General features: G+C 40.9%; 1 pseudogene; it reads left to right on the top strand.

Moving 5' to 3' along the window:
* The first annotated feature begins 269 nt into the window (after window positions 1-269).
* Window positions 270-365, top strand: LOC119523872 (annotated as a pseudogene).
* Window positions 366-10,607: the final 10,242 nt, after the last annotated feature.

Below are 10,607 nucleotides of genomic sequence, written 5' to 3'. Positions count from 1 at the left end.
AATTGTGACTGCTTTTAAAAAACAGCAGAATTACAAAAAAAAGTGTTAACATCAACTGTAACAAATTTTGCACACTAATGCAAGTGATGGTGGTGGGGTGGTATATGGGAATCCTGTATTTTATGCATGATTGTTCAGTAAATCCACAAATTCTCTAATTAAAGAAGGCAATGCCATCTTACAGTTCTATTGAGAACATTAAATTCTGAAAATGCTTGAAAAACAAGTACTCATAATAGAGCTCACTTCAGCAGCACATATACTAAAATTTCCAATCGATGGAAATCTTCTCTATGATACAGAGAAGAGTAGCATGGCCCCTAAGCAAGGATGACATGCAAATTTGTGAAGCACTCAATATTTTTTGAAAGTATTTTGAAGTAATAATTTTAAAAACACAGAGAAAAAAAGTACCCATAATAAAATCCCATTTTAGTTTTAAAAAAAGAATTTGTCTATACATATGTGAAATTGCTGTAAATTTATTTTTCCCTTGCTAATCAACATCTTCTACTTTTTCTGGAGTAAATACATTTTACCTCTCTATAATTAGGGGAAAAAATACACACAAAATTAACTTGCAAATTAGGGGTTCCTGAAAGATACTTCCTGAACTGGTTATCTCCAGACTGGTTAGATTCAAAAGGTGAGATTATGAAGAATCTCCTAATTAAAATTTTTACATTTCTGATCACTTGGTTAAGGTAGTGTCCATCAGGTATAGCTGTAAAGTTACCAATTTTCCCTATGTAATTGATAAGTCATGTATGGAGACTACCTGGAAACAATGTAAATATTCTGTTCCTCATTAAACTTTCATCCAATAATTTTGGCATCTGCAGTATAAGGAAAAACTTGGCTGGTCTTTGTCCTTAGTTCCTGGGGAAACAACCTTAGAACATTTGGAATTTTTATAGGAGTGTCTTTTGTTATTTGTAATGGAGCCAGGAGCAAGCCTGATAGTTCCTATGCTAAGGCGATGAAGAGGAGGGGCCAGCCACACCTGCAGTCTTAGGGTGGGGGCTGGCCACAACAGGAAGACCAACCAGGTGATTAGGGGGTTGGGGCTTTGAGCTCTGCCATGTCTGCCTATCTCCCTGACCTCTGGGAGGGGAGGGGTCTGCAGATTTAATTCAACCACGTGGGCATTGATTCCATCAATCATGCCTAGATAAAGAGACCCCATATAAACTTGGGGAACTCAAAGTTCTGAAGCTCTGATGAGTTTCCATGATTGCAAAAATAAAGTCTTTGTGCCAGGAGGTTTACAAGTCCTGACTCCAGGTGGAGAGGACATGGAAGCTTGTGTTTGAGACCCTGCCAGATCTTGCCCTATATGTCTCTTCTTTTGGCTTATTGGTATGTCTTTACTATAACAAAACTATAATCATTAAGTATAGCACTTTTAGTGAGTTCTGTGAGTTGTTCTAATGAATTATCAAACCCATTGGGGGGGGCTGAATTTGTGGCCAGTTGGTCAGAAGCACAGGTGGCCCAGACCCCAGAACCTGTAATTGGTGCCTAAAGGGGAATCTTGTAGAGAATTACCCTCAACCTGAGAAGTCTGGCCTAACTCCAGGTAGTTAAGAGTCATAATTGAATTAGAGTGTTATTGCAGTCTTTGCCATTGTGCTGACTGAACTTTTGAGAAGTTTCTGATACCAATATAGTTGGTGTTGGAAGCTGTGTTCTGGAAGCTGTAGAAGTTTTTGATAAACTACATAATATCTGTCAATGATTCTTGCTTGACTCAATTATTATTATGATGGTTGCAAAATGGTTACTTTTTCTAACTTTAACACTCCAACATTTATTAATTGGCATTACACTGTACGGAAAAGCTTTCTGTTCCCCAATTCATTCATTACCAACATGGACTCATGATTTATTTTATTGTATTCAATAGATTAATGAATCATTTTTTTATTTTGGAGACAAAACTGCCCCAAATTTGGCCAGTGGGGAGCCCTGCCATGCTGACTCCTTACACCTCAATCATTTTTTGAGCACAGCCTTATTTTCTGATCTTGTATTTTCTCTGCCAAAGTCCTGGAATTAGTCATCTTCCCAAGAAGCTCTGGTTATTTTAGTGGGGAAAAGTATTTAAAAACCAAGATTTGGCACTGAATGCTATTAGGGTGTCATTATTTCTTGGCCCTTTCAGAGGAAGAATTTAGAAAAAATTTTTATTTTATACATAATCACACATACATATATAAACACACTTATATTTTAAAATCATGGACATAAGGGAGCTGCAGCAATGCAAAGATGGGATAATCCTTGACATATTCCTCTTGCATTCTCTGAGGCACAAAATACCAACAAGAACTGTCCCATCTTCCAGCAAAAAAGACAGACTGTAGATGGCTATGGGCCAGATACCCCAGGGGAGACAGCCCTGCAAATAGCAAGTAGACATCTTGGACTGCTGACAATAGCCCCAGGAGGTTATGGGTCCTGAAAGAAATAGACACTTACTCTGGACTGGGCTTTGCATACCTGGTGTGCTGGTTTGAATGTATTATGTCCCCCCAAACGCCATTATCTTTCATATAATCTTGTGTGGGCAGATGTATCACTGTTGATTAGATTGTAATTCTTTGAGTGTTTCCATGGAGATGTGACCCACCCAACTGTGAGTGATGACCCTAATTGGATGATTTCCATGGAGGTGTTGCCCCAGCCATTCAGGGTGGGTCTGAATTAAATTACTGGAGTACTATATAAGCTCAGACAGAAGGAGCAAGCTTGCTACAGCCAAGAGGGACACTTTAAAGCATGCACAGGAGCTGAGAGAGGAACTGCAGTTTACAGAGACATTTTGGAGACAGTCTTTGGAAGCAGACTTTTGCTCCGGAGGAGCTAAGAGAGGACAAACGCCCTAAGAGCAACTGAGAGTGACATTTTGGAGAGAAGCTGAAGCCTAGAGAGGAACATCCTGGGAGAAAGCCATTTTGAAACCAGAACTCCGGAGCAAACACCAACCACGTGCCTTCCCAGCTAACAGAGGTTTTCCGGACACCATTGGCCATCCTCTGGGGAAGGAACCCGATTGTTGATGCATTACCTTGGACACCTTATGGCCTTAAGACTGTAACTGTGTAACCAAATAAACCCCCTTTTATAAAAGCCAATCCATTTCTGGTATTCTGCATTCTGGCAGCATTAGCAAACTAGAACACCTGGTGATAGATGGAAATGTTCAAAACTATAAAAGGACTACAACAGAAGATACCTTATCAGTTTGGACCACTGTTCTTCAGACCAAGGAACACACTTTACAGCCCAACAGTGAACAAAGAGATATCACATCAAATGGATATATCATCCTCAGAGAACTGGTTTGATAGAGAATTGGAATGGACGATCAAAACATCTGTAGTCTAAACTTGAGGGAGATAAAAGGCATGAAGGGCTGGCTTACACATCTAAGATGAGTGTGCACTCACACTCAGCATGAGGCGGGTCAAAGGAGAGTCTCCATTAGATAGATTTCTCCACTTTTCTGGGAGATCTGAGGAAGACAAGATGGGAAGGATGCTGACACAACTGTACAATTTTTCCCCACATCACTTCAGCTTTCTTTTTTCCTGCCTGATGTAGTAGTCCCAGGGCCAGGAGGGTTTCAGGAGCAAGGATGATCCGTAAGCAAGAAACTGTAACTCTACCTTTAAACCTTTATGCCAGAATTCCTAGGGGCCTGATGGGATGGATGACGACTTCACCTCATTTAGCAAAACTGGGGTTGACAGTGAATGCAGATGTACTGCCTGGTGGTTGACAAGCCCACAAATTCTGTACCTATGTAATCCCACCCTATTTGAATGGGAATGAACTGAGGGAGAGGCACTAATATTGCTGTGGGCAACCTGAACCAGCACAGTGGCTGAACCTAATGTCCCTTCCAAAGATGGAAAAGTTTGAGTAAATAAAACTCAATGACAAATGGAAGGAAGGAGAAATAGCAGCTGAGAGTAAAGGAATGAATTATTATACAATTAGGGAAATCCAATATTACATTGCTACCCCAAGAGGCTCAGAGCAAGAGAATGATATTGTCTCTTAGCATAATTATACCAGAGGCCTGAAAGGGTAAAGCCATATGTTTGCTGAAACCATCTTTGTTTTTAGACTCTGACAAGGTCAAATGGAAGCCTACAAACTTGAATGGCATCACTGTGGGAGACATTTTGTTTATACAATATGGTGATGAACTGGACCAATAGTTGATGATAGAGTAGAGCACTACTAATGTGCCCATATCTTTTGACTCTTATTTTCCAGGCTACATCTACTACAAAGGATATCATTTGGGAAGGAATTTCTGGGAACTAGTCCCTATCAGGCTATTGCACTGTGTGGTGTACAATTCCTGGAAGACAGATTATTGTGTAACTATAAATCTTAAAGATCTAATGCTTAGAAAGGTCCCTAGTATCATGGACAAAATATAGCAGCAGAAGCCCAACACACCACAATAGGCTGTGCACAAATATATTTCACCTTTGTTTTTGTGGATGGAGCTATTAAACAGAATAGAAAAAGACAATGGGTTTCTGATGGGATTAAAGTAATAAGCAACACATAATGGGTCTAAATTCTCCTGGGGAATGGCCCCACTCAGAGGAAGGCTGTGAGAGGCCTTATGCCATACTCAAACTAAATTACATCTAGATGTGAATACCACTTACCTAACCCTAGAATGGGGGACCCAACATCTTTCGGTACAAAACATGCATCCTAACTACACTAAGGCCATAAGTACACAGCGGTAATAACATGCATGGTGGATTAAACAACACTGGCTCATAAGACAGAAAAGTGCTTTAGGGGAGATAGGTGTCAATGTAAACATAGTGGGATAAGCTGAATTTGCTTTAATTGAGGAGTGGCATTCAGAAGGAAAAGACGTATTAACTAGAATAAGACAATTAGAGGGGAGCCTCTTCCAAGAGGAAGACAAGAATTGGAAGTCAACCTGGAAAGATGAGAAGGCTTTAGTGAAGTGGGCCAGACAGACTCAATAAATGCCTAAGACCCAGTGTTGGGAAAGGGCTTGTACCCTATATTAGTACAGATGGAAGCCAAAGTACTATGGAGCAATGGTCCTCCATTCTAGCTGCTGAGGCTCAAAGGACACACCTATGTGAATCTAATGGACCTCCAAACTTATGAGAGTTCTCTGGGTGTGCTTGTAATTTACATTGATTCACTATGACTGCCCTTGCCCCAAAAAGAGATCAGAAAAATATGTATCTTGTAGTAAGTTAGCAGGGATAAGAACTATTCTGAACATCACCCATGTCCTCTCTGTAGGAGGTAGGTGTGCCCTGCTATTTAACAGCCAGCATACAATGGAAACCAGTTTCAGTACAAGCCTATGAACTGCAAAAGGGTATTGCTTTGTCCCCAATTGACTTGAAATTCATAAAATAACTGAATCATGTCCAATTATGAGAATAAACCATAAAAATATCTGGTATATGGGCAAGGGCTGATCCTGTTGGGAAGGTATAGCTCTGCAATTCTCTGTAACTCACACTGATATATTCTGTAAATAAACTGAATTATATTATAAACATACTACAATATGGTGTTTACACTGGCATTGTTGGTGAGATTCAGCAATCTTATGTTAATAAGTCAATGACAATACTGATAAGAAGATATAATGTATTGAGAGATTACGTTAAAGCCTTCTCAGAATGTAAAATACAGATGGAAAATGGCTGGCCTGAAGAAGAACTGGATTTACCTAACCACTAGCTAATCTCTATGCTAAATAGTTATGCATGTGTTTACCACAAAGTACAAATAGTGGTAGATCAAGGCAGAGAAAGAATAATCAAGGTAGTACAAAATACGAAAATGTATGTAATGGTGATGGTTAGTTTTATGTGTCAGCTTGACTAGGCTACAGTACCATTATTCAATCAAACACTAATCTAGGGCCCTGCTTCAATCAAGAAGGCATCATCAAGGTGATACTTTCTCTCTGAAAACTGTGGCATTCTGGGGCTGGTTGCTGGTGATCCTTGGTCCTGGGCTCCTCTCTCACATGGCAATGCACATAGCAGCCTCTCCTGGCCTCTCCCTTCTCTTCCCGGTTCTGTTGATTTCGGCTTCTGGTGGCTCCCTCTTTGTTTTTGTTTTTTTCTGTCTGAATTTCATTCTGCTTATAAAGGACTCCAGCAAGAGTATTTTTTTGTTTTGTTTTGTTTTGTTTTGTTTTTTTTTAGGGTCAAATTAGGTAGAATGTTTTTTTTTTTTTTTTAATCTTCATTTTATTGAGATATATTCACATACCACGCAGTCATACAAAACAAATCGTACTTTCGATTGTTTACAGTACCATTACATAGTGGTACATTCATCACCCAAATGAATCCCTGACACCTTCATTAGCACACACACAAAAATAACAAGAATAATAATTAGAGTGAAAAAGAGCAATTGAAGTAAAAAAGAACACTGGGTACCTTTGTCTGTTTGTTTCCTTCCCCTATTTTTCTACTCATCCATCCATAAACTAGACAAAGTGGAGTGTGGTCCTTATGGCTTTCCCAATCCCCTTGTCACCCCTCATAAGCTACATTTTTATACAACTGTCTTCGAGATTCATGGGTTCTGGGTTGTAGTTTGATAGTTTCAGGTATCCACCACCAGCTACCCCAATTCTTTAGAACCTAAAAAGGGTTGTCTAAAGTGTGCATAAGAGTGCCCACCAGAGTGACCTCTCGGCTCCTTTTGGAATCTCTCTGCCACTGAAGCTTATTTCATTTCCTTTCACATCCCCCTTTTGGTCAAGAAGATGTTCTCCATCCCACGATGCCAGGTCTACATTCCTCCCCGGGAGTCATATTCCACGTTGCCAGGGAGATTCACTCCCCTGGGTGTCTGATCCCACGTAGGGGGGAGGGCATCCAGCAAGAGTATTAAGACCCATTGTGATTGAGTTGAGTCACACCTTAACTGAAGTGACCTCATCAAAAGGTCCTACTTACAATGCATTCACACCCACAGGAATGGATTAAGTTTAAGAACATGTTTCTCTGGGGTCCATACAGCTCCAAACCCCAAAAGCACCTAACCATAAGTCACTATATAACTGTGGTACAATTGCAAGTTTGATTAGTGTGTCTGGTCAAAAACTGCAAATAAAATAAGTTTTTGGTTTTCTTACTAATCCCTCTCCACAAGCCCAAATATACATCTGAATATGCAACAAGCAGGGATGGGTCGATGCTTCAGAAACAAGATTGGGAACCAGAGGGTAGCCAGCCACAAATGAGAAGTCATTGCAAACACTAGAACATTAAGTGTGCAGACAAATGGTGCCCTTTATGTGTGCATAGTGTAAAAAAGTCTGTTGCTTGCACACCAGGCATTGCACTTCAGCAAAAATCAGTGCTATAGATTGGTACTAACAATGTTACTAGAGCACTCCAGATAGTCACCTTTCAGAGCATTCATTTTCCATGAGAGTGAATATTTTCATCTATTGGCCTGCTTTAAGATGTTGTTTAATGTAACAATATGTTTGAACTTTTTTTTAAAATCAGTTTTATTGAGATATATTCACATACCCTACAATCATCCAGAGTGACAATCAGTTGTTCACAGTACCATCATATGGTTGTGTACTCATCACCAAAATCAATTTTTGAGCATTTTCATTACTCCAAAAAAATAAAAATAAGAGTAAAAATACAAGTAAAGAAGAACACCCAAAACATCCCATCCCTCCATACCCCCTATTATTCATTTAATTTTTGTTCCCATTTTTCTACTCATCTGTCCATACACTGGATAAAGCGAGTGTGAGCCACAAGGTTTTCACAATCACACAGTCACACCATGTAAACTACATAGTTATACAATCGTCTTCAAGAATCAAGGCTACTGGATTACAGTTCAACAGTTTCAGGTATTTCCTTCTAATTATGCTTTAACTTTTGAAAGGGGAAAAGAACTGAAAACTAAAGAGTAAGAACATATTCTTTACTGCAGTTGTAGATGTTTGCTTGCAGCTCCTATAGCTTGTGTAAGGAGCCCAACTTTAGGTGAATGAAAGGGAAATTGTCAGCCCCAGCTCCATGACTTAGATTTTGGACAAGTCACCTTACAGTTTGATGTCTCCATTTTCTGACCTGTAAGACAGTCACAATAATATGTACCCATTTAATTTAGGTTGTTGTTGGACTGACTGATCTCCAAGTACCCCTTTCACTGTAAAATGTCCATGATGTGTATTTTTAGGTTACACAGAGGCCATATGGACAGATGAACTAATTTATTTTCTTTGGAAAATTTTTTTCCAAGAAAATTACAGAAACGGCTTCTTGCTTTCCCTTTTAGACTATCTTAACACTGGACATTCCGGCTCCCCAGAGGGTTCACAAGCACTAACATGGTACAGAGTTCTCTACTCCTAACAGGTGTTAACATGTTAGTGCAATGTGAAACTGGAAGGTGATGAGAGAAAATTGTAAGATCATGTGGCATGGAAAAGATGTTTGAGCAAAAAGCCAAAGTGTGGGATAGCATATCCTCAGTTGTAGTTCAGGACATTTATGTCATGTGGTCAAACAGTTCCTAAGCAGCAGTGCAATGGCAGCTGCAAGGTTGGCTGGCCACATGTCCATAGATTCAGCCAGAAGGAGACAAGCCCAAATGCATTCAGGCAGTTTATGACACACAGAGACAGAAAAAGCGAGGTCAGCAGGGTATCAGCTCCCCAAGTCCGTAGTCCCACTAGAATGACTCTGAACCAGAGAGGCCAGATGACAGACAGCACAGGCGGTGGGTCACTCTGCCATTGAAGAGCTAACTTTAAACTATAGCCAAGGACTTTTATAGAACTTGCACAGAAGCCTGCAGCTGTACCTTAAGTGCCAAAAACCAAAGTGTGGGACATCATAAGTGCTGTCAAGATGGAAGGTCCCATTCCTCTCCAGAACTCGGGAGGTACATGAGAGACAGCCCTGTGGTGGTCCCCTGTAAGATAAGGAGTCAGATGAGAAACTGCCTCATGGTAGCTCCTCACCAAGCTGATTATCTTGCCATGTTCCAGGAAAAATTTGCATTGTAGGACGTTTCACCAAGATTCATGTCAGAATTCACTCAGGCTTTGCCTCCAGGTCCTATATGGAGATGTGCAAGGCCACCAAGGCACCAGGGCAGAGCCGTTCCCCTCCAGTGCCATCCCCCATCCTTTCATGGATCTAGCTAAGAATTCTTTTTCAAAACATAAGTCACCTCATCAGACACCAATAGGGGCTTGGATGAAATCCTTTCTATTTTTCTTACGCAATACCAGATAAGAGTGACCATGGCCATGACCCCCAGTAGAACAATCAGGCCCATCAGGAGGATAGACCATAGCCAGGTACCCCATCCTGGGCCAAGCCAGATAAATATGTCATTAATCCAGGTGCAGCAAGAGATGTTGAGAAACACACATATTCGACCTTGACTGATCAGTACAGGAAGTACAGGGCAATGTGATCGTCTACCACCATTCATGCTAGAGTGCATGGCAGGCAAATATAGGTCTGATGACCACATGAGAAGTGGTACCCATTAGAAAGTATTAGGTAATAAACCATTCACAGTGTAAGTATCATTTATTACAACTGGAATAAGGCAATTTTGTGTCCCTTAAGGTAGAAAAACTCTAAGTGGAGTTAAACAGTTCCTGCAAATGAAGCTGGAGGGCTTCTAAAGAGAACAATTAGGCTATCATAGCTAGCATAGTCCCAATGTTATGACCTGCTGTATTAGTTAGGGTTCTCTAGGGAAACAGAGCCAACAAGAGATATCTGTAAATATATGATTTTATAAAAGTGTCTCATGCAACCGTGGGTATGCACGAGTCCAAATTCTGTAGGGCAGGCAGCAAACTGGCAACTCCAATGAAGGTGTTCAATGAACTCCTCAGGAGACACTGGCTAGCCGAAGAAGAAGTGAAGGTCCTCTCCCTTTCTCCCTTAAAAGTCTTCAACTGATTGGATTAAATCCAGCTGATTGAATTCTCTTATTGAGGAAGACACACCCTTTGTTGATGTAATCAGTCACAGTGGCAGCCAATTGACTGATGATTTAATAAACCAGCCTTCTGTGAGTCTGTGAGTCCTTGCAGCAACGGTTAGACCAGTGCTTGCTTGGCCAGACACCTGGGCACCATCACCTGGCCAAGTTGACGCAGAAACCTAACCATCACACCTGCTCAGGGTGAACCACATTTTTGTTTGTAGGGCCCTCAGCAGCAGCATTTTTTTGACTTGGTGTCAAGGGCCAATTTTTACAAGACTGGGATTTGGGATTAACAACGTGACAGAAACTTGCTGTCCAGGTTGAAGCCAGTGCCAGTAGTCTAGGACAAGGTTATGAAAGCATTCTGAGATGATGGGACAGGTTAGCTGTCCTATAGGCAAGAGCCAAGAGAGCTTACTTGTCCCTTTCCCTACACTGAACTCCCGGGTTCTGAGGTACTCCTTCCCCACCAGCCAGGCTTGTTGCTCTCCTTTCATGGCCATGTGATTGGTATGACCCATCCTTGAAGCAACCACGTTTCCCAGTCTTCCCCACATCTTCCCCACACC

The sequence above is a fragment of the Choloepus didactylus genome, chromosome X (assembly GCF_015220235.1).
Source record: "Choloepus didactylus isolate mChoDid1 chromosome X, mChoDid1.pri, whole genome shotgun sequence".
In the NCBI taxonomy this organism is placed as follows: Eukaryota; Metazoa; Chordata; class Mammalia; order Pilosa; family Megalonychidae; genus Choloepus; species Choloepus didactylus.
Note: the sequence above shows the minus strand (reverse complement) of the source record. Positions and strands in the feature narration are given on the sequence as shown.